The 22,981-nt window shown below is 44.1% G+C and overlaps 1 protein-coding gene across 9 annotated transcripts in view; it reads right to left on the bottom strand.

Annotated features, from left to right (window-relative positions):
- Positions 1 to 22,981, bottom strand: part of RAD51B (RAD51 paralog B) — a 502,805-nt gene that overhangs the window by 139,305 nt on the left and 340,519 nt on the right. The window lies entirely within an intron of this gene.

Genomic DNA, 22,981 nt, shown 5'->3' with positions numbered 1-22,981 from the left:
ATATTATGCCACTCACCTGAAGGGTGGGACCACAGAAGTTTCCCAGGAACCAAAACAATGACCTGGATTGTTCTACTGGAGCAGAATCAGAGATGTAAATGTGTCTTGACAACCCCCTGGATTACAGGATGGGAAACTGCCAGGGTGGAGAATGCTTTCTGTGGTTGCTAATTGAATCTTGTGGTTGTGACAGAGAAGGAGAGATAGGGAGTAGAGTGTGCATTTGGATAGGCAAAACCGAGAATCCCTAGTTCGATTCGGGACCTGTGATTTAGGTTCTAGAATTGCTGCCTGACAAACAGCTGATCTGCGGAGAGAAGCCTTTTCATGGATCAGCTGTTTGGCAGCTCTGGAAATATTTAAATGGACCTAGTCTCTTTAAACACCTTTGAACTGAGAAATTCGGCTTTCTGAATCAAGCCAAACTCAAACCCTAGTAACATAATTGGGATTCCGATGATGATTTGTTCCGATGTTTTCCAAACACTCCAGCACATTGTCTTTAGTATTCTCTGATTCTTTTGGTTTCCACAAGGCTGATACACACTTTCCAGTACCCAACCCCCTTCTTTTGAAACACCAGTATTCACCTTGAGTTTTTAACTGACTTTCTACAAGCAGTTTCTAAGGATCTGTGCACTCTTCAGAGATGTGTAGGGAATTTTCTTTTCTCTCTAGAAGATCTATCCCCTTTCCTTGGCACAAATGGGAGTCTCCATTTAACTACCCGCTCATTCTTGCCAACTTTCTCCAGTTCTTCTGTCTCTGTTGAACTGCTCTTACTCAGGGTTAAATTCACAAACTGTTGATACTTGCTTTTCTCAACTCAGTCAAGGCAGAAATCTGAATGACTCTCCTCAGCAAGAGCTCTCAAGTTTTTCCCTGCTCAGCTGGTGCTAACCAATCAGATTTTTTGGAGCAGCCTGTCACTTAATTCTTCTATGAATGAACCCTTCACAGTACTTTATTCTGTACAGCTCTTCTAAACTTTTAAAAAGTGCAGTCCATCATAGGCAGGGCTGCCTTAACACATGGGTACAATGGGCAGTTGCACAGGATTTCATGCTAATATTGATAATTGGTGATATGTTAATGGATAAGCTGTTTATAGAAAATATGAAATAATGTGCCATGTTTGTCTGTATGATTTACCAATTCAGTACCATTTATACCAGGGGCTCATGGGAATTGTAGTCCATGGACATCTGGAGGGCCGCAGTTTGACTACCCCTGATTTATACGTTGAAATTTTTGTTTGTCAAGTTCAAGGCTCATGTTATATGGTCCAAGCCAGGCTTTCTCAGCCAGGGTTTAATGAATCCCTGGAGCTTCTTGACAGCCCAAAGGGTTTCCCAAATGGGTGAGGGTTCATTAATTTTTTACAGATTTTAAAATGTGTTAAACATTTACTGGGTGATATGACCATATATGGTCATGCTGACCTGCCCCCCCCCAAAGAAAAAATTGCCAGTGATGGGCCTGGAGGGGGTGGGAAGGGGAGGGTCCCTGGGTGGGTGTGTACACAGCTATGCTCCCCAACTACATTCAGAAAAACCTGGAGCTGCTTGCCCACTGATCTCTCAGTTACCTACCCAAGAAAAGGTAGAGTTTTATCTAAGGAGGGTTTCTTTAACAAAGGTCTAACAATTGCCTTCTTAAGGGACCTATGAGAGAGACACTCTAACCACTGTGCTACCCTCAGCAAAGCAGAAAGCTACAGAGATAAAGGTACACCATAGCAAAATTCGCCTTACGATAGATTTGGTAATATATGCTATCCACATGAAACAAATCACTTCCCTTTTTACAGAGAAAACAACCACCACCATGGTGACCAGTCTCCTTGGACTTGCTAATTCCTTACAATTCTTTGCAATTAACACCTCAATTAGCTCCCCAGCAATTCCCAAGTTATTTCACCTACTCAGAACTTTTGTAAAATCAATTCAACTTTCTTTCTAGTCTTCTAATCTCTTCTCCTTTAACCTAGTTTTCCAATTCATTCGGTACCCACTAAACATTTGTCAATATTAGCAATTTACAAAGGGAGAAGTTAATCTGAAGAAAAGCAGAAACTGGCTCTGCACTCAGTGTCACAAATGCCCTGCTTCCCTGCCATGGGTTCCTGAAATATGGGGCTGTTCCAGATCTTAAAACACACTGGAAAGCATATCCTTTGGCCAGCTGCAATCTGATCATGCTGCAGTGAATGAGAGAAAACCAAAAACCAGCTCAGAGGCAGGCAAACAACAAAGCTCCTTGTTTGAGCATGGAAGTACTCTTCATCCTATGTACTCCACTCCCCTTCAAAGCATCCAGCTTAAAGCAGGATTCTGGGAAGGTTATGCAATGTCCCCTGGGTGATCCTTCCATGCCCAAAGGGCCCTGCTTTAGACAAATTTACCTCTGCAGTTTTGAACACATGGCATGGGAACCATTATGTATCCTTGGAAAATATGGGACCAGTAAGACAGTCATTAATTCTGTTGTTTATAAGCTGATGTTAGGATGGTGTCAACAACACATGGAGCTTTTTAAAAGCTAAAAAAAAAAATCTGTGACAAGAAGTACTGGAAATCTCTCAAGGATATGAAATTTCGTCTTGCCCTAATATAGTCCCAAGAAGCACCATAAATACTGGAAACTAGACAGTATTTCAACAGAAAATTCTATTGATGCTTTACATATTATTTTATGTATTTAAAAATTCTTTAATTCCTTTGCAATTTTACTCATACTCTAAAAAAACATGGACATCATATATTAAGGCCACCACACTGGTTTCCATCCTATAGAAACAGTACATATTTTGTGGCCTAAGAGGTCATATTTGCCACTACACATACTTTCCCTTGTTCTTTTAGATTTCCAAACTGGTATTGTGATGACATCTATTCCTCCCAGAGCGCATTCCATGTCATTAATTGATGTGTAACATTCATGTCACATGGACCCCATGCTCAGTACTCCACTCCCAACATGGAGAGGAAGAGAAACTGGACTAAAAGCAATTAATATGTAAAGGTAAAGGTATCCCCTGTGCAAGCACCGAGTCATGTCTGACCCTTGGGGTGACGCCCTCTAGCGTTTTCATGGCAGACTCAATACGGGGTGGTTTGCCAGTACCTTCCCCAGTCATTACCGTTTACCCCCCAGCAAGCTGGGTACTCATTTTACCGACCTCGGAAGGATTGAAGGCTGAGTCAACCTTGAGCCGGCTGCTGGGATTGAACTCCCAACCTCATGGGCAAAGCTTTCAGGCGGCTGCCTTACCACTCTGCGCCACAAGAGGCTCATACCCAGCTTGCTGGGGGGTAAACGGTAATGACTGGGGAAGGCACTGGCAAACCACCCCGTATTGAGTCTGCCATGAAAATGCTGGAATTAATATGTATATGTATATATATGTATGTGTGTGTGTGTGTACATACACACACACACACACACACATACACATATACATATTAATGGCTTTTAGCCCAGTTTATTAATGGCTTTTAGCCCAGTATATATATGTATATGTATATGTATATGTATATGTATATGTATATGTATATGTATATGTATATGTATATGTATATGTCCAGAACAAACAGGATGAAGATTGTGGATCTCTATTATCAGTTCACATATTAACTTTATGAATACTCAGCAGATTTTAATCTAAATAGGTAGTCTAGTGAGCTCTATGGACCAGCACAGGACAAATCAGATATTTTAGGAAATCTTTCTAGTGTGCTTTATTTATTTATTCATTGGAGATGCATGCTGTAGTCTCAAGTCTGTTCCCTCCCTCCCCACCAGAAGTACTGCACCTCCATGCAGACTCTGTATATTCACACACTTTCCAGTGTTTAATTCCCTACCACCACATGCTCTCTGCCTCTTTCACCCACTCACACTTGAGGCTGTTAAATTTTCATTCAGCAGACTGCTCTGCTCCCCTTTCCTTCTGTTACCCTTTAGATCCTCTACTTCCTTGTTGGCAGCAGCCCATAAAACAATGCATGTTTTAGGGTAATGGTGGAATGGAGGAGCCAGCTGTGCATACACTGGCTGAGATAGGTGATAGGGGTGATAGGCTGAGCAATAGTGATAGGGGTAAAAGCTTAACCTACACCACAGGATGCAAAAAATCACCTGCAGTCTGTGTGATTGCAAACAATGTCACAACTGAACTTTGCACACTGTTGTAGCTTCAATTCACTAGTCACACTAGTCCCCTCCCCGCTTTTGCTCCCACCCAACAGTGAATAATATGCACACAGACATATATGTTCCTTAGGCACTGCATAGCACTGGGAACTAAGTACTGCTGTATTACCACTACACAGGCAGGGGCTGCTCCTAGGTTCTTTTTCCATTCCACTCTTTGTGTTTACTGACTCATAGCAATGATATATACCTCATAATAATGAAACAGAAAAATATTTATAATTTTATTTGACCCAGTTCCCCCCACCACCACACTCTGCTGGAGTGCTCAGGGCTAAAGGGTTGGTTGTTGCAGTTCTACTAGGTAAGCAACAGCTGTGTCTGCTGAGATATAGAGATTGTCCAAGGCCACTCTGGCTGCTCAGCAAGCTTCAGAGCAGAGAGGGGCATTTGGATTCAGGTCTCTCTGGCCTTAGTCCAGTCACCCGACCACCATGTTACAGCTGACTCCCAGGGTGTTCCCATACTTAAACAACCTCTTGTGCTATAAGGGGATTTTTAAGATCAGTACATTCACTTCTAAAAAGTGAGTGCGTGTGTGCAGGCAAAGAGAATGAGTAAAAGAAAGTGCGGCATGAATTAGGCAGGAATGTAGCGAGGAAGCCTGCCAAGGTCTCAGCATATGGAAAACAGATAGGAGGTCTAAATATAGTACACAATGACTTGCAATAATTTATATAAAGAACAAAGAGAGAGGGGGGAATGAGAAAAATTACTAGGGGCATGAATGAGATGGAAAAGAATATCATTTAGGGAGAAGGTTGGGACTATTCAAAGGTCTGTTATGCAGGCTTCTGGGGGGGATTACAATGTAAAGTTATAGGAGACATATTAATGACCAATATGTATGGCTATAGCTCTGCTGAAATATATATTGATGAAACAATGTAAAAGGATTTCCAGCAGAGAACACTTAGAATGTTGATGGGGGCATGTAGACAAGGGAGGATTTCAGGGCACTTTTGCTTAGCTTAAAGCAAATGTAGAAAAAGACCCAGATTTGGTATTGGGCACAAGCATAAATATTTAGGAGGTTTCTGACCTTTCTGATAATGAAAGGCTACTAGACAAGGTGTTGGCAGATCTGTAAACACATTCATGGATAATTTTTTAAAACTTCATAGCAGGGCATCTGTATTTGTGAGACTTGGGGTGTGTGTGTGTGTGTGTGTGTGTGAGAGAGAGAGAGAGAGGGCTAGGCCATGGTGCTTGGCAGGGGTTTTAATGCCCCCCCTGCAATTTCCTGATCTGAGTGGGCAATAGCTCCTGAGATGTTAATGCCAGGGGTGTGCTCACTGTTCAAGGAAGGCACGAAGTCTCTTGTTTCCCTAGTAGCCATCAGAAGTAGAATAAAACATGCAAAATAAATCTATGAACATGTCAGCTTATTTTCTTTAAAATGCTCATATTTAACGGGCACAAGTTACGGAATTCAGTTTACACATATCATTCTCCCAGTGAACCATAATTCAACTTTTTACCAAAACTGTCATGAGCAAGGGTTCTGGTCAGAAAAATTATATATGCAAGATATATACAAAATATATGCAGATACACACACACATCTGGATATATGCACCTGGATTCTATTTTAATAAGGTCTATTAATGAATGACATGTAGCTCTTTAAAGGCACACAGTCTGAAATCTATTAACATAATCTAAGCAGAACAGTCTTCTAAGTGGTAAAAGGACTGCTCTGAAGCAAGTAGAGTTTCATTTAGCCATATTACTAATAAAATCAAGATCCTCTGATTATCATTTGTATTCAGCATGTTTTATATTCAGCAGCTCCAGATTGGCCTGTCTGAGTGTCAGTCCGGGGCCCGATTGGCGGCTCCCGATTGGCCACACAGCGCGGCTACTGATTGGCCACTTGGCCCGTCCTGGACTCAGAGGTGAGGTGGCCAGGGGAAGAGGCTTTGGTGGCGGGAAAGGGGTAGGGCCGCCGCATCTTCGACGAATCCAGTTTGGAGGCAAACTCACAACAAAGTGTTGAGAATGTTCTACAGTGCATTTATGAAAATCTATGGCGGTGAAATCAGTAAAATACAACTTCTACTTGGCTTCTATCACCTCTGCAAACTCATGAAGAAGGGTGCCAAAACAGAGACAAATTGGATATCAGCTGTGAGGCATTTGTGAACTACTTTGCAGATAAAGTCTCAACACTCTGCTACAACATTCTACCAACTAGACACAGAAAAGGAACTACAGCCCCCTTGGTTGCCTTTGAAGGAAACACTAGATAGCTTCAGATGATTCTTGCTGACCAAAGAGGACAGGACAATGCCTTTGACAATGCCAACCAACCCAGACCGCTGCCCCTTGTGGCTAATCAAAAGGTTGGATGAAAGGATAGGGAGAGTCAACCTCTCCCTCTCAACCAGAGAATTCTCAGAGGAGCTGAAGGAGGCAGTGGTATGGCCTCTGCTGAAGAATTCTTTACTAATTCCACAGGAGCTCACCTACCACCACCCTGTCTTGCACCTAGTGTTTCTAGGGAAGGTGGTGGAAAGAAATGCTATGGACGAACTAACAGTATTCCTGGAGGAAGCTTCAGTACTAGACCCAACCCATTTGGGCTTCCAGCCTGACCATGGGATTGAGACAGCACTTGTCATCCTAATGGATGACCTCCGCCACCAGCTGGATCAAGGCAAGTCAGCGTTTCTAATACTACTCAATCTATTGGCAATGTTTCACACAGTAGATCACGAGTTACTTGCTTGCTGCCTCACCGACACCGGAATATGAGGGACAGCCCTTCAAGGGCTCACTCTACCCTTATCCCTGATCCAGAAACTTCAACTGGTGCAGAATGTGGCATCCAGGGTTCTTACAGGAATACCTTGGAGAATCCACATCTGGTCCGCACTACAACAACTGTACTGGCTACCAGTTGACTACCGGATCCAGCTTAAGGTTCTGGCCTGCCAGAGCTAAAACAATTCTGCAGGGCCTGAGTATCTGAGAAACTGCCTTGCTACTTATGGCTCCCAGAGAGCGCTATGCTCCACAAACATCAACAAGCTGGTGATCCCTGGCCCCAGGGAAGCTCATCTAATCTTGACCAGAGCCAGAGCTTTCTCTGTCCTGTCTCCTACCTGATGGAATTTGCTCCCAGACAACATCAGGGCCAGAGCTAAAACAATTCTGCAGGGCCTGCAAAATGGAGCTCTTCCACCAGGTTTTCAATCGAGACAAGTGAATCAACCACCAACCAGAACCCAGAGGCTCCTCCCACAACTAACTGGACCCACAGAAGAAGAACTGAATTACAGTGCAGTAAAAGTGAGTCAAATGTTCCATTGTTGAATGTTAAACTAAAAAAAAAAAAACACCTGTTCTTTGATTTGAGTTCCCATTGTTAAAATGTTATATTCCATTCAAGCTGCTTATTATATTGTACCGTATTAATAAAGTTTCAGTGTAAACCACCCTGAGCCACAATGGAGGGCAGTATGTATGTGTATATATAAAATAAAACATAAATAAATAAATAACTGGGAACATAGTAAGGGTGGCAAGACACAGCTGTAGACATCATGAGACTATGCATGCCTGGTCTGTATTTAGAATAATTCAAATAATGGTTTCCAGAAACACCTGAACAGCAGCATCAGGCTGCCCAAAGTCAAGCAGGAAAAGCAATACTAGATAGCTTAAGATCTTGAAATCCTGCACACTCTTAGATGTCATTTGGTTGGTTCTAATAAAAAGTATTATGTAGATTGTGGTTTTTTAAAATTTACATTGGGATTGAAATAGCTGCTAACAACTGCTAATGAAATGGTTTGCTTTTTTGACAGCCACATGAAAACTCTTTGACAAGCACCTAAATTGGAGAAATGTTTCTTACAATATTTCCTCTGTTAAGATCGGAGATTCTCCACTCTTTTGCTTTCTCTAAAGCTTATGGTACTTCATGTACCATAACTTTAGGTTTCTACAACCCAAAGACACACTTGGACACATTTTCTCAGCTTTTTAATTTTAAATTCAGGGCTGATTCTACACAGAAGGCCTTCTTCATCTTGGCTGCAAAACTGGAACACTTTTCTTTTTGCAGTTTCTACACAAGACCATAAGAGCCCCTTGTGGCGCAGAGTGATAAGGCAGCAGACATGTAGTCTGAAGCTCTGCCCATGAGGCTGGGAGTTCAATCCCAGCAGCCGCTCAAGGTTGACTCAGCCTTCCATCCTTCCGAGGTAGGTAAAATGAGTACCCAGCTTGCTGGGTGGTAAATGGTAATGACTGGGGAAGGCACTGGCAAACCACCCTGTATTGAGTCTGCCATGAAAACGCTAGAGGGCATTACCCCAAGGGTCAGACATGACCCAGTGCTTGCACAGGGGATACCTTTACCTTTACACAAGACTATGTTGCCACTGTTTTGATACAGTAATACAAGTTACCTTGATTAACATACAGGGAGGACCTGATCTCAAAGAAAACCTTCTTTCCTGGAAAGAATAAGCCTCTAGATTGCAGGCTGAGAGGACATGAGTTTCCTTCATGTAGAAAAACAGGCAGGATGCAAATGACCATCCTGCCCACTTGTAAAATTGGGATGTGCACCTTGATTTGATTGGAGAAAAGGGGCAAGGTAGCATACATGGGGACTCAAATCAGCCAGGACAGGAAGGGTTAAAAGGTCTGAACACACTGTAAGAAGTGTGCAAAGCAAGAACCAGAGAACAGTGGGGAAATGGAGCGAAGTCTCAACCACCCCCTGTTTTAAAGGGTCCAGCAGATTTGCATGCATTTCAGAGAAGGGAATGTCAAGGTAACATTGATGACAGTAGTCTCGTGTTTTTATTTCTTTTCTTATATCCGTAATACCCTGTAATGTTTCGATGTAGTTTCCAGTGCCCTAATCCTCTAAAGAACTAAGATTGTATTTCTGTAAATAAAGGTCTTTTCCTTTTAAAAACCTTAGACTGTGGCCAGAGATTTCAACGAGGGCACCTGACTGCCAAGAGCACAGCCTGGAAGGATTAGGGCTCATTTTCCTGCCCTGAAAGAGTTCCACCCACATCAGCACCATTTCCCCATGGGCAGCCTTTTGCAGGCAGCATTTTCTCAGCGTTTCCCTCTGTTATGCCACTAGAAGAGTTTTTCAGGTGTTATTTTTCATTGGTCCTTACTATGGCACTATAACCATCAACTGCTACTTATCTGTTTCAAATTGTCATAGCAACTGCATAAAGAAAAGACCGATAAAAAAGTGGAAGTGAATTATCACGGCAGCAGTGAGGACCACACTCCCATAAGCCAAGGTAGAGTGGCTGCAGAGTATGTGCGGAAGGGGAAAGTGGGGCGGGGAGAGCAAAGTGCAAAGGAAATTCTCAGGTTTGAAAGGGTCACGACTAATTCCCATGCCTTTACATTTGCAACAGGTTTGAAACAATGGAGAGAATCCCTTCCATGTGGAAACAGCCTAGGATGCAGTTTTGAAACAGCTCTGTTGAAGTCAGCAGAAGAGGCAAGGATTTACTGTAACAGCTGCCGGAGAACTTGGTTGTGAATCAGATTTGTTCCCAACCTGTATCCTAAGAAATCTGTACAGTCCCAGTAGAGTGATTATTGTAGTTCTGGTAAAAGTCAACTTAGTTTCCTAGAATACTTAGAGAGAAAAACAGCAAATTAGATTTGGAAATTTAGTATAAACAATTCTCCATATTCCTCCAACAGCAACGAATGGTGTTTTGTCTGACTATTACACCCAGGTGTGAGCAAGCAAATAATACAACCAAACCAAACACTGAGCACAGACACAATAAAAAGAAAAATACTTCTGCCCACAGATGAGTTAGAATTTAGATCGCTCTATTGTGACTAGTTTATTAAATTGTTATATTGCTTCCAGAAAATGAGAAACATGCTGTTAGTACAGTGGAATCACTTTAATGTGCTCACTAAGGTCTAGAACAGGTGTCTTGATGGCCCTGGAAAGTTTCCCGAATGGGAGGGAGTTAATTAATTTTGTATATATATATTTTAAGTGTGTTAAACATTTATTGAGTAATATGACCATATATGGCCATGTAGACATGCAACCCCCCCTCCCCCCGTGGCCAATGATGGGCCTGGAGGGGATGGGAAGGGGAGGGGTTTCCCAACTATATTCTGCATGATCACGCAACTTCTGGGGTTTCTCAAAACCTAAAGAATGTTTCAAGGGTTTCTCAATGGTAAAAAAGTTGAGAAAGGCTGGTCTAGAAGCCTAGAAAACCTCAGGAAGAAAAAATAAGATTCCTTGAGTAATCTTGTTCCTTAAACTTATCCACTGCCTTTTGAAACAGTTTGCTGTTCAAAGCTGTTGACAATCAAAAGAAGCTTAAAAGCAGTTTGCTAAAGAACTCTTCTATCCACAGTCTTTAGAAAGGGGCTGGCTAAACATGTAAATGTAAACGAATAAAGCAAAGCAACTCTACTGCAAAACAAAGCCCAGATATATGCTTTTAGCTGCTACCTAAGAGACAATGAACAGGGACTTGAGGCCAAATGAGACATTACATTAAGATCTTGAAATCCTGCACACTGTCAGATGTCATTTGGTTGGTCCTAATAAAAAGTATTATGTAGATTGTGGTTTTTAAAATTTACATTGGGACTGAAATAGCTGCTAACAACTGCTATTGGGTCTGGGTTTCTTAACCTGATTCTCTTTCCCTGTAGCCAGATGAGGAACACATTCTCAAAGTGCTACAAGAACCTGATTTAGATTGGGAGTATCGCATATGGGGAAGGGGCTTTAGTTCTCTCCATATCAAAATTGCCTTGGATGCTATTTGCCCCATTTTTGCAGCTGCATGTGCACTGCACTGCACTTCTTTAGGGAAGAAGTCTCCTACCTGGTTTTCTACCATAGGAGAATGTCTGAGCCAGGCTAACCTGACCAATGGCAATAACTCAGATCACCCCATCATCCCCAATCTTAAAGAACGATTAAGTTTATATGGGCAACATTATTTCTCAATGGGTCCAAACTGCTCAGGGCTTACTGTGTTATTCCCAGCATTATACACTGGCTTCCGGAACAACCGGCAAGATGCTCTGTCACTAGCATTCCTATGGTATTCAACAGGGCTTACTCTCAGATAAGCATGCATGAGATTGCACAGTATTTCTTGTTTACCAAACTGTGGAAGAATAGCTGTGTTAGCCTTCTGCAGTAAAAATGACAAAGAATGTTTTGGTACCTAAATGATTTATTGTGGCATGAGCTTTCATAGACATAGCTCTGCTGCATAAGAACGAATCCAGCTGACTCACTGATTAGTCTTTAATCTTCAAGTAATTAAGCACCCACATTCATGCTTAACACCAGAGCTGTTCACATGTTACAGTAAACACACTTGCATCCTGCATGCGCATGAGTTCATCTGAACACTGACTAAATAAAAGAGTAAGGCGTTCTGGGGCGGGCTGTGTCCGGGATGAGGAAGGGTCCGCATTGGACCCTTTCTCATGACAGACAATCGGAGGGACCAATCGGCAGGCGCAAAGCGCCTGCCGATTGGTCCCTCTGATTCCCAGCCCCAGCAACTGCGAGCCGCGCTGCGCGCGGCTCGCAGTTGCTCCTGGCCTGACGTCCCGGGGCTCCCTGCCTGAGAGAGCCGCTGCCTGCCCCAAAAAAGAGCCAAAAGAGATGCAAGCGATGTCCTCTGTGTTTTCCGGCAAGTCAACATTCCTCACATTGCCGACTTTAAGGCATTAAAGCATTTTAAAACTGGGGGGGGAGGGGGGTGAAAGGCAAACAGCCTCTCCGCCTAAAGCCCGCTCGAACCGTCTTAGAAAGAAAAACAAAACTGAGCTGCGAACTTCACAATCCAGCCATGCAGCGGACGATTCGGAGCACGGCGAAGCCCGGGAGGGACCGCAAACTCGCACGGCAAAGCGGCGACGCTCGGGCTCCCCGGAGGAAGGGGCCCCGCTCTACCCACGCAGGCCACAGCCCCCGTGCGCCGCCCCATCGCCCCCAACTTACAATGGTCTCCGCCATGTCCTCGCAGCCGCTCCCAGCTCGCTTCCTGCCCCGCCTCTCGCTTGATCGTGCAGCCAACAAGGTTCCGGGGAGAAACAGTCCGCCGGTGGCCCCGCCCCCTCACCCCCGCTGTAGTCCAGCCTCTACTCGGACCCCTCTTGAGGCAGACGCAGGGCTATGTTCGTGGGCGTTGACGCAGCAAGATCTCCTCATGCCTGTCCCCGGGTGCGGCCTCGCGGGCGTGGCCCGCAGGCGCAGCCCGATGCGTGGGTGCAGCCTGCGGGCGCTGCGTGGCTCGCGCTGGCGCGGCATCCTGAGAAGTGGTGGATTCCGCTGACATTGGTTCATGCACTGAGCAGGGTGTCACACTTCATTTTGAGCTCAGTGATCTTATTTGCTCCTAGAAACAGCCTAGGTGAGTGCCGTATGAATCCCACTTGATAGGAACTGCCAGATCAAATTCTCCAGTGTGGCCGCTGATGGACATCATTTCAGTCCTTTGGTTAGGCCCTTCACGGATGACAGGGTACCAGTCATTTCGGATGCTCCCTCCATGGATGGCAGGGCACCAATGATTTCAGTTGCTAGGCAGGGCTGCCTACTTAGCATAGTGTCAGGTCGCTGCCCGAGGGAACCCCCGGCAGTCGCGCAGAGCGCGGCTGCCCGGGGCTCCCTGCCCGAGAGAGCCGCTGCCTGCCCCAAAAGACAGCCGCCCAAGAGAGCCGCCGCCCGACAAGGTCAGTTTCTAGCGCCCGCTGTATTCGGCATACAGCGGGCTTTATTACTAGTTTATATATAAAAGAGCCTTGCAGAATTTCCAGGGGGTGCCACAATTTCAACAAACGTGGTTCTCTTGCAGCTGCTAGCCTGGGCACTAGCTTGGGGGGGGAACAGATGTTTGGGTTGTAACAATAGTGAGTAGAAAATGTTGGGTAATGGAGTAAGTATATTCACTTTCCTTGCAGATTTCCTGCTCTTGCTGCTCATTTTTCAAAAAAACACAAGAGCCTTGCTGGATCAAATCAGTAGTCCTTTTATACCCAGCAAGCAGCAAACCAAGTGCCCTGAAGGGCCATCAAACAGGGCATAGAGACCAAAACTGCAGTTCTCCCAGAAGAGCAGGAAATGTATGAGGAAGAGCATTTTCCTGGTGGCTATATGGGAAAGATGTAATACTTTGGGAAGAATGACACCTCTTGAGAAGTTTGTTATTCAGGTCTGGCCTGAACTTCTTATTCGTGTTTAACATCTTTATGTACCCTCTGGCCAAACTGGTCTGGATCTTTAGACTGAGTTGTCATCAGTATGTTGATGACACCCAGTGCTATGTTTTGATGCATGGCTGCACTGACTTCCCCAAAGAAAGATTTGCTAGTTGTTTGGAAGCAGTGACAGCTTGGCTCAAGAAAAGCTGGCTGAAATTCAACCCTTCTAAACAGAGGCCCTGTAGTTTGGTAGGAAAGGGACAGAGCCGGAAACACGCTTACCTGGACAGAGTGCAATTACAAATCTCACATTTCACCAGGAATTTGGGAATGACTCTGGACTCCTCGTTGATGGAAGCTCAGGTCACTAAGGTAGCCCAGCTGTCATTCTTCAAACTTCACCAAGCTCAGCTACCAGCACCCTACCTGTCCTAAAGTGATCTGTGTGATGGTCATCTCCAGATTAGACTTCTGTAATTCACTCTACACTTGTCCTTGACCCAGAAACTTCAGCTGATACAAAATGCAGCTGCTAGAGTCCTCACAGTTATACGCCTGTTGTATACTGATTAAAGTTCAAGGTTTTGGTTCTGAACTTTAAGAGCATTTACGGTCTGGGCCCAATGAATTTGAGGGACTGTTTAACTTCCTATGCTCCGTGGCTGGAGGTCTCCAGCTCTCAGGAGATTTGCCTGGCCTCAACCTCCTTTCAGTCCTGGCTCCTGCCTGGTGGAATGAGCTCCTGGGAGAGCTGATGGTCCAGACAGAATTTTTACAGTTGTGCAGGGACTGCAAGATGGAGCTCTTCTGCCATGTGTCTGATTGAGGATGGGTAGGGAAGATCTGGCCCCTCCTCCGGTGCCCCTTGGCACACTGTGCCTGTTACCTGGGGCTGTGACCTGCCTATTACATTATCTGGGCGCATAGGGTAGTTCTGTCAGCTGGTAGGGGGGTTTGGGATAGGATGGTTAGGGAGGGTAGAAGGGTTTTTTTTAGGGTCAATTGCCCCGTCGGGGAGAGGCGGGCAATACATTAAAAAAAATTGTTTTATTGTTGTGAGCCGCCATGAGCCAGCTGGTACTGGGAGTGGTGGCATATAAGCAGAATGAATGAATGAACAAATGAAAGCATGCAAGGCTTCCTCAGACACATACCCTAGGATCAATTGAGTGCAGAAATCTAGTCTTTTTACTATTACGGATTTCAGCATTGTATTAATACAGAAAATGTGAAACACATTTAAAGTCAAATTAGCAAGCAGTTATGAGGCATGAAAGTCTCAATCTGATCTACAGGGTCATATTTGTGCTCAGGAAATTCTATAGAAGTCAGTGGAGTTGTTTCACAAACTGAATTATAACGGAAATGAATAACTTCCTTTAAAAACAGGACAGCAAACCTAAGTGGAAAACCACAAAAAGTGCAAAAATATGTAATTTGTGTGATTGCATGTAAACAATGAAGTGATCTTTGAGATGTGAGCCCTTTGAGCTGCAACCTGCTGGTAGAAGTAATTAGATTGTGTTCCCTGATACAGAGCTTCCAGAGTTAGAATAATTTGGAAAGTTTTTATGTACAACAGTATAAAGAAGATTTATATTACTGATGAAATAGAATAGTACAACATAAACATATTTCCCACCAAATAGTTCCTCAAATTCTGGTGAAAATTACCCTTTTTCCTGTGATATGCATTGTCAGAGCATTTTTATGCCACTTCCAAGTCTAAGTGCAATGACTTTGAGCCTGTTTATTCAATCAGTTACTAAGAGATTACCATCCCTAAATCTGTTTCAATTATTATTTTAGGGCCCTTAATACACAGTCATGAGCCTCTTGTGGCACAAAGTGGTAAGGCAGCAGACATGCAGTCTGAAGCTCTGCCCATGGGGCTGGGAGTTCAATCCCAGCAGCCGGCTCAAGGTTGACTCAGGCTTCCATCCTTCCGAGGTCAGTAAAATGAGTACCCAGCTTGCTGGGGGGTAGAGGGTAATGACTGGGGAAGGCACTGGCAAACCACCCCGTATTGAGTCTGCCATGAAAACGCTAGAGGGCGTCACCCCAAGGGTCAGACATGACTCGGTGCTTAACCTTTACCTTTACCTTATACACAGTCAAGTGGACACCATTTCACATGGATAGATCTCAAATTGCAGAACTGTCACCTCACCAGGAGTGGGTGTTGATTCCATGACAAAAACACACGATTGGGTCCTACCCATCTGGTTGGGTCAGTTAAAAGTTTCTCAGCCACCCAGGATCCTCATATGGAAAAACGAGTCCCACACAATTAAGATACTATTTAAGGGCTCCTGTATTTTGACCTTATATGGTGAATCTGAGGTTTGTTGTTTTTATCTTACCTCAGTGGCCATATAAAACAACAGAGCTTTTACTTTATGTAGGTAGAATTCTTCATAATATAGACAAACATATTTCCTTAGCGATCTGTAATGGCCCAAGTTACTCGATACAGGAAGCTCCTTTAAACATACTGGAGCCTATGGAGACACCAGCAATCGTCTTGCCTTTTTCTCTAACAGCAACACTTCATACAGCACTGGCAATTCGTTCTGAAACTTTCCCAGTTTTTAACAGTCTATGATGGACTCACAAGACATGTACAACTCCTCATATACCCCTATGGATCAGAGCCATAGTCAATAGTGGTGTATGTGAGAAACATCATGAGACTTCTTGGCTGGTTCTGCACTTACTTTTCCCCCCTGTTGTTGATCCTGCTGAATTCAGATCGATCTGAACCCAGGTCTTCCACCTTGTTTTTCCAGTATTGAAACAGATGTTGTGTTCTACACTTAATTGTCTGGCTGTTCCCTCCTTCCTGCTTGATTGGGGAAGTTAAGAGGGGGGAGGGAAGCAATGGTCATGAAGCTCCAGCTGGCACTGAAAGAGCACAAGGCTGGAGAGGGATTTATTTCCTGCTGTTCATTTTCTCTACAGCCTAAGCAGGGGGGGGGGGGGGCTGGAGCACAAGGCTGTTTGTTTATTTTTCTTTTCCTGAGGGGGGGAGAGAATGAGGGGGGGAGAGAATCTAAAAGCAGAGACCTACAGTTAATACAGGGGCTTTTCAAGCAATTTTCTCATAAGTATCAAGTTATGTCCACTCCTGGATATCACGGGGGAAAGGTAGTGTCACCATGGATCGATAGGCATTGTAGAGGGAAAGTTAAAATGATAAATATCAGAATGGAAATCGTCTGAGGTATAGATGAGTTTTTTTTTTAATTTGGCATCACCAAGCATAAAAAGCAAAGTGCAGATGCTGCCCTTGTTTCTGTAGACAAGCCTTATCATATGAAGCTAACAGTCCTGAATGAAACACCCTTAGGCTGTTTGTGCCCAAGATTAGATCTCATATTAGAGATTCTACTGATTTTATCAGTGAGCTGAATGAGATAGCAGATATTATGAAAGGTGTTTTTTAGACTTTTGATGTAAGATCTATTTTTTTGTATTTTGCAATAAGTGACTATTCATACATGCATACATATATACATATATAATACAGTGTGTGTGTTTCTCAACAAAAGGGACAATGTAGGTCATGATTCTTGCTATAGAATACATTAAACAAAACAGTTTTTTTTCTTTTTCAGGAAATACATTGCAAATAGACAGTACAAGACTTGGCTTTAGTAGCTGATTTTGTCTTCCGTGGAGCAGATAATATAATGAAGAGGCTTTTTATTTTAATCATACTGCTCATACAAGATATAGTATAGTTTCAGAAACCAGGTGCAGGGTTGGGCTTTCCCAGAATTAACATATTAATACATGAAATGATCCAATGTAATAAAGAACAAATCACATTCCATGTAAGAAAGAGTCTATGTGCAGCTGCTCTTCAGACAGTATGAACACCTTACTGAAAACTTCCTATCCAAGGAGCAAAATAATCTCATTGTTATCTGGGGAGCGAACACAATGGCACAGTCATGGCATGATGTGGGAAAGCAGATGGTCCTGAAAACCCTAGGGATCAACATAACTACAAGTTAAAATCATAATAAAAAGAGAAATTAGAAATGTATACTGCCTTTAAAATTAGGAAGCAAAAGACTGCTAAAATGGTTGTTGTTGTTGTTGTTATGTGCGAAGTCGTGTCCGACCCATCGCGACCCCATGGACAATGATCCTCCAGGCCTTCCTGTCCTCTACCATTCCCCGGAGTCCATTGTAAAATGGTAAAATGTGTCAAAACAATAACACAGAATCATAGTGTTGGAAGGGACCTCCAGTCCAACCCCCTGAAGAATGCAACTACCTGCCCACCCACAGTGACCTCAATTCCATGCCCAGATGATGCCTCCCCACCAGAATCCCAGGCTAGTCTGGCCTGAAGGAAATTTGCCTCCCATCCCCAATTTTTTCTAGGCATGCAAGAAAGGGCCCCAAGAGCCAAGCACCGACACAATCCATTCTGCCCACCCACTCACAATCTGTCTACGTTCACAGAATCAGCATTTGTGTCAAATGGCTATCTAACCTCTGCTTAAACTTCCAAAGAAAGAGAACCCACCACCTCCCAAGGAAGCCTGTTCCACTGAAGTACTGCTCTAGCTGTCAAAAACTTCTTCCAGATGTTTAGCCAAAATTTCTTTTGAATTGGTTCTGGTCCAACTCTCTGGGGCAACAGAAAAGAACTCTGATCCATCCTCTACATCAGGGATCCTCAACCTGTGGTCCTCCAGATGTTCATGGACTACAATTCCCATGAGCTCCTGCCAGCAAATGCTGGCAGGGGCTCAGGTTGAGGATCCCTGCTCTACGTGACAGCCTTTCAAGTACTTGATAGCTATCATTTCACCTCTTAGCCATGTTTTCTTCAGGCTAAACAGACTAAGGTCTCTCAACCTTTCCTTATATAACCTGCTCTCCAAACCCCACCATCTTTGTTGCCCTCCTTTGCATATGCTCCAGTTTGTCCTACAACCCACTAGTGCCAAAATATGACTGGCTCCTATCTCTGACAATGTCTTGTATGGACAGGTTAACCTTGTGCCCCCTATGGATAAATACTTTCCCTTTTAACCAGGGCTCCAGACTGGTGAAATGAGCAACCAGTTGTGATCTGGGGCCTGATGGCATTACCAACATTCCACAGGACCTGCAAAATGACACTCTTCCACCAGGCCTTTGGCTGAGGCCAGAACAAACTATCACACATTAAAATCTACTGGTCTCTCTCCCCCCACCTCTGGGTTTCCCACCACTGAGTTAGAACCCAATTAAAAGAGCATACTGTGTGTGAAACAATGAATGGAGTAGATGTAATGGAGTAGATGTAATGAAGCACCATAAGTTTTTAAACAGTGTTTTAAACTGTGATTTTATAGATGACTAGAGGCAAAGCCTCTTGCACCCAGGAATACAACGTGCGCTAGCACATATACTAAGGTGACCAGATTGTCCCATTTTTGGAGGGACATCTGGGGGTACCTGGCAAATTGTACTTATGTTGAAATTAAAAATATATATTACAATACTATTTTTGTGTTCTATGCATTCTATGAAACTTTTTGTTGCTCCATATAGATCAAATTTTTAATCAAGTACCCCCCCGGTCAATGGTGTCCTGCTTTACCAATGTTAATATCTGGTTACCTTAACATATACTTTCCTGAGTTCAGGTCCTCCCCTCCCTCCACTCGATCTTGAGATCCAGAAGTGATTAAAGAATAGCAGACTCTAATCTCAAGAGCTTGGTCTCAGGCTTCAGCTCTCTGCTGGAAAGTAACACAGTCAAGCTGCCAGGAAAGTGGAGAGAATCAGTATTTCAAAAACAGAATGCCAAGGGACAGACAGAATGCAATGAATGCTTTAACTCAGTCCAGTGAGTCTAGGGTTCAGGGAGACCAACACAGAAAGCAAAGGAAGCAGCTGGCATCCCTCCCTTACCTGGGGGAGATGGAAGGTGGAAAGAAGCTAAGGATGGAGCAACTTACCAACAGCAAGGCCTTTCAAAGATGCCAGCACCTCTTCCACCTTGCAAGCACAGGAAGAAGACAGATAAGTCCCATGATTGGCCCTCATTGGCAGAGTGCTCTCTCCCTATTGGTGGCACACACCCAGGGAAGGCCAATCAGGTAGGGAGTAACTTGTCTGCCTGCAATTTGAACTGATTGGCCCTCACTGGCAAAGTGCAATTTGAACTTGAGGGCCAATCAGGTAGGGTGTGAGTTGTCTGCATGCAGTTTGAATGGAACAGCCCTCATTGGCAGAATGCTCTCTCCCTATTGGTGGTGCTCCCCAGGAAGGGCCAATCAGGTAAGGAGTGAGCAGTGTTGCTACCCATCAATGCCAGCTTTGGCTTGGCCTCAGCTGTTGCTTTCTTCCTAAGTCTGATTGCCTGAGCCTCTTTTATATTTCCTGCCTCTTGGTATATCTTCACCCACTTCCACTCTAGGGGACCTCAGTTGTATTTGTCATGGATAGTTGTTACCCCAGCTATCCTAGCCCTGGGCATGGGGTGTGCTGATCTTGGCTGAGATGATATCCAGATCAGGCCAGGTATGGCTGCCTGCACCTCTGGGCTATGTTCTGCCTTGCTTTCTATCTTCTGCCAGTCCCCACCGCCCTTTTGTGCCATTAAGTCACTCTCCACCACCTCCTCCTCCAGCTTCCACTGGTGGCCTGCATGGCCTGGCCTGCTGCTGCTACCTCTCTCAGCCCTGGCTGGTGCCTGGTGGTCTCTGGTACTTCTGGGCTATGTGCCACTATCTCTCCCAGCCTCCAACTGCTCCCACCACAGCCTCCATCACTTCTAGGCTGTGCACTGCTGCCACTGTCGGCCTCTGCTGATTCTAGCTAGGCTTTAGTGCCTCCTCCCATGTGCAGTCTTGCTTCCTTCTCCCCCCATGGCTAGGGTAAATTGGCCCGGTGGAGGAAGAAAGGATTAAATCTCCATCCCTGCTCCCATTCTGTAGGCAGATACAATTTAAAGTTTAAGAAGCAGTAGGTAGTCCATCCTTGGACACTGTGTCTTTAGATCTATTTTGGCCTTGGAAGAAGGGGTTCCTCACATCACAAACAGATCCTGTCTTATAAAGGGGCATATGATCTTAGGGAGCTCCCAGACAAGAAAATAAGCTTTACTAGATTATTTTGAGGGGTTTCTCCCTCCCCATTACCCTCAACATGGTAGAGTTTTGCAAGTAAAATTGAATGTGTTTTTGTGTCCCTCCCTTGCTTGGAGTGCTGCTGTGTTTCCTTACACTTGTGTGTGTGTGGGATGGGGGCAAAGAATGAGTGTTGCATGTGTGCAGTTTGCATTGTCCCAGTCTTTTATGAGTGCACAATAGCATCCTCCTAATGAGAGATGTTAAGTCTGTCTGAAGTGCATAACTGAGATGTAAATAATGCTTATAGCTCCTGAAGCCAAAGCATGCAGAAACATGAAAAAGATCTGAGACATGGGAAGGTGTAGACAGAGCAAGTGGTAAGCAAAGCAAATTAAAACCACACAGAATAGACCTGAAATTCCATGCAGTGCAAAAACTAAAACATATACTGCTTACCATATTTACTATTCTACAATTCTTTGCTTGAACATTATTTCCAAATCTCCTGCTCAAATCCTACCGTCCAAAATGTGAAACAGAAGATATTCTTTCCAGCACTAAACTCACTTCTATACCTTTTGTTAATAACCCTGCCAATGATCAGGGTTTGAACCTCAGGCCCTTACACATTCTTTACAAGTAGGAACTGGGGCAGCAGGGGGGCTACATTCACACTAAGCCAGAGTGCACCAAACAGTCGGTATGAAATATTCCCCAGAGGAAGACACCTGCAGCTTCTCTCCCTTGAACCTCACCCTTTTTTCAATTTGAATGCTCTCTTACATATTTGGGAACAATGTGTAATTTGTGTGTGTGTGGGGGGCGGGGAGCACACCGCTTCACAGAACGTTGTCAGTGAAGTAACTCCTTTGTATGGAGAAGCAGTTTTATTAACCAACACAGACTCCTCCATCATACACGAGATTTGCTAGCCTTAACGTGGGGCCTGCAGATCTTCCAGAATTATAACTGATCTCCAGACTACAGAGATCAGTTCTCCTGGAGAAAATGTCTGCTTTAGATTTATACCCCACTATATCCTTCCGCTTCCAAATCGAACCCAGGTTGGAAACGCTATCATACAATCTGCTCTTCTTCTGCTCTAGCATATTCCCAGCACTGTGAGACTTCGTATAGAGTTGTTTTGTGAATTCTTCATTTATACAATCCTGCAGTATCCGCTGCTGAAAGACACATGACAAACAGTGCAAACAGATAGCACTGGTGATTATTTTACATCAGATTACATAAGGACTTTGCTTTTCCTCCACCAGAAACCTCCTTGGTCAGTGGGATGCCCCTCTTTTTGGGGACTTAGTTGTTTTAATGGGCAACCCTTTTTAGATTCTAAGTGCCAGGGGACCTGAAACCTAGAGAGACACATAAAGGCACCTGGGCACAGCCATGAAGACCCAGGAAGGAGGTAGGGTGTGCTGCCATTACAAACTGATTAAGCACAATCTCCCCCAGCTCAGGGTTCTCAATAAGACTTCACTCTCAAGAGTTTTTGAACATTGGAATATCACATCATATCCCAAAAGTGTCTGCCCAACTAAAGTAAGTTGCTTGTATCATTAACCCAGTTCATCTTTCCCCCTTTTTAAACACAATCAAGAAGGGCACTCAAGTCAATAATTTACACTCCACCCTGTTTCAGGAGCTATCCAAACTTTTCTATCATTGCAGATATGGCTCACTTCAACTTAATTAAAGTATATTAATCATGTTGTCTCACCTAGGTTCTTTGTGCCCATGCAGATTTGGCTCACAATAGCCTAATCAAGGCATTTTCCCCACTTTCCCCTGCCAGAATTTGACAGCAGTCACTTTAAACCAACCAGTAAGATTCAAACTTTTTATCTTGGACCAAAAATATCCCTGGGAAAGTGGGTTACCATGTATACCTATGGTACCTTACCTACCCATAAAAAGAACATGCCAGGTCAGTGAAAAGTGTGCCATCCTTTCCCCACCTGAACACCCCTGTAATTGTGTTGCAGGCTCCCCCAGCTTCTTAAACAGGGGTAGTCAAACTGCGGCCCTCCAGATGTCCATGGACTACAATTCCCAGAAGCCCCTGCCAGCGAATGCTGGCAGGGGCTTCTGGGAATTGTAGTCCATGGACATCTGGAGGGCCACAGTTTGACTACCCCTGTTCTTAAACCTCGCCCTTCCCTAAAACTTCCCAATTTATTCCCTTTTCCTTTTTATAAGTGCACTCTGTTACTGGTGTGTGTGTGTATGATTGCTTAGGGAAATAGTTCTCAGTTGCTCAGAATAGGTCTTTCTCAGTGTCTGTATTTATAATACTCACTCTCTTTTTTCCTAATTTTATTTTGGGGTATCTCATTCCCTACTGAGATATACATAGACTTACCTGGTATAGATAGACTTACAAGGTCCTGTGTTCTTCCTTTCTGGAACCCTTTTTAAAAGCTAAATTTTCCTTCTCTAGTTCCATTTTGGGTAACAACTACACCTCAGTA

Source organism: Paroedura picta, chromosome 2, assembly GCF_049243985.1.
Source record: "Paroedura picta isolate Pp20150507F chromosome 2, Ppicta_v3.0, whole genome shotgun sequence".
NCBI classification, from domain to species: Eukaryota; Metazoa; Chordata; class Lepidosauria; order Squamata; family Gekkonidae; genus Paroedura; species Paroedura picta.
This window is presented reverse-complemented; position numbering and strand designations above follow the sequence as displayed.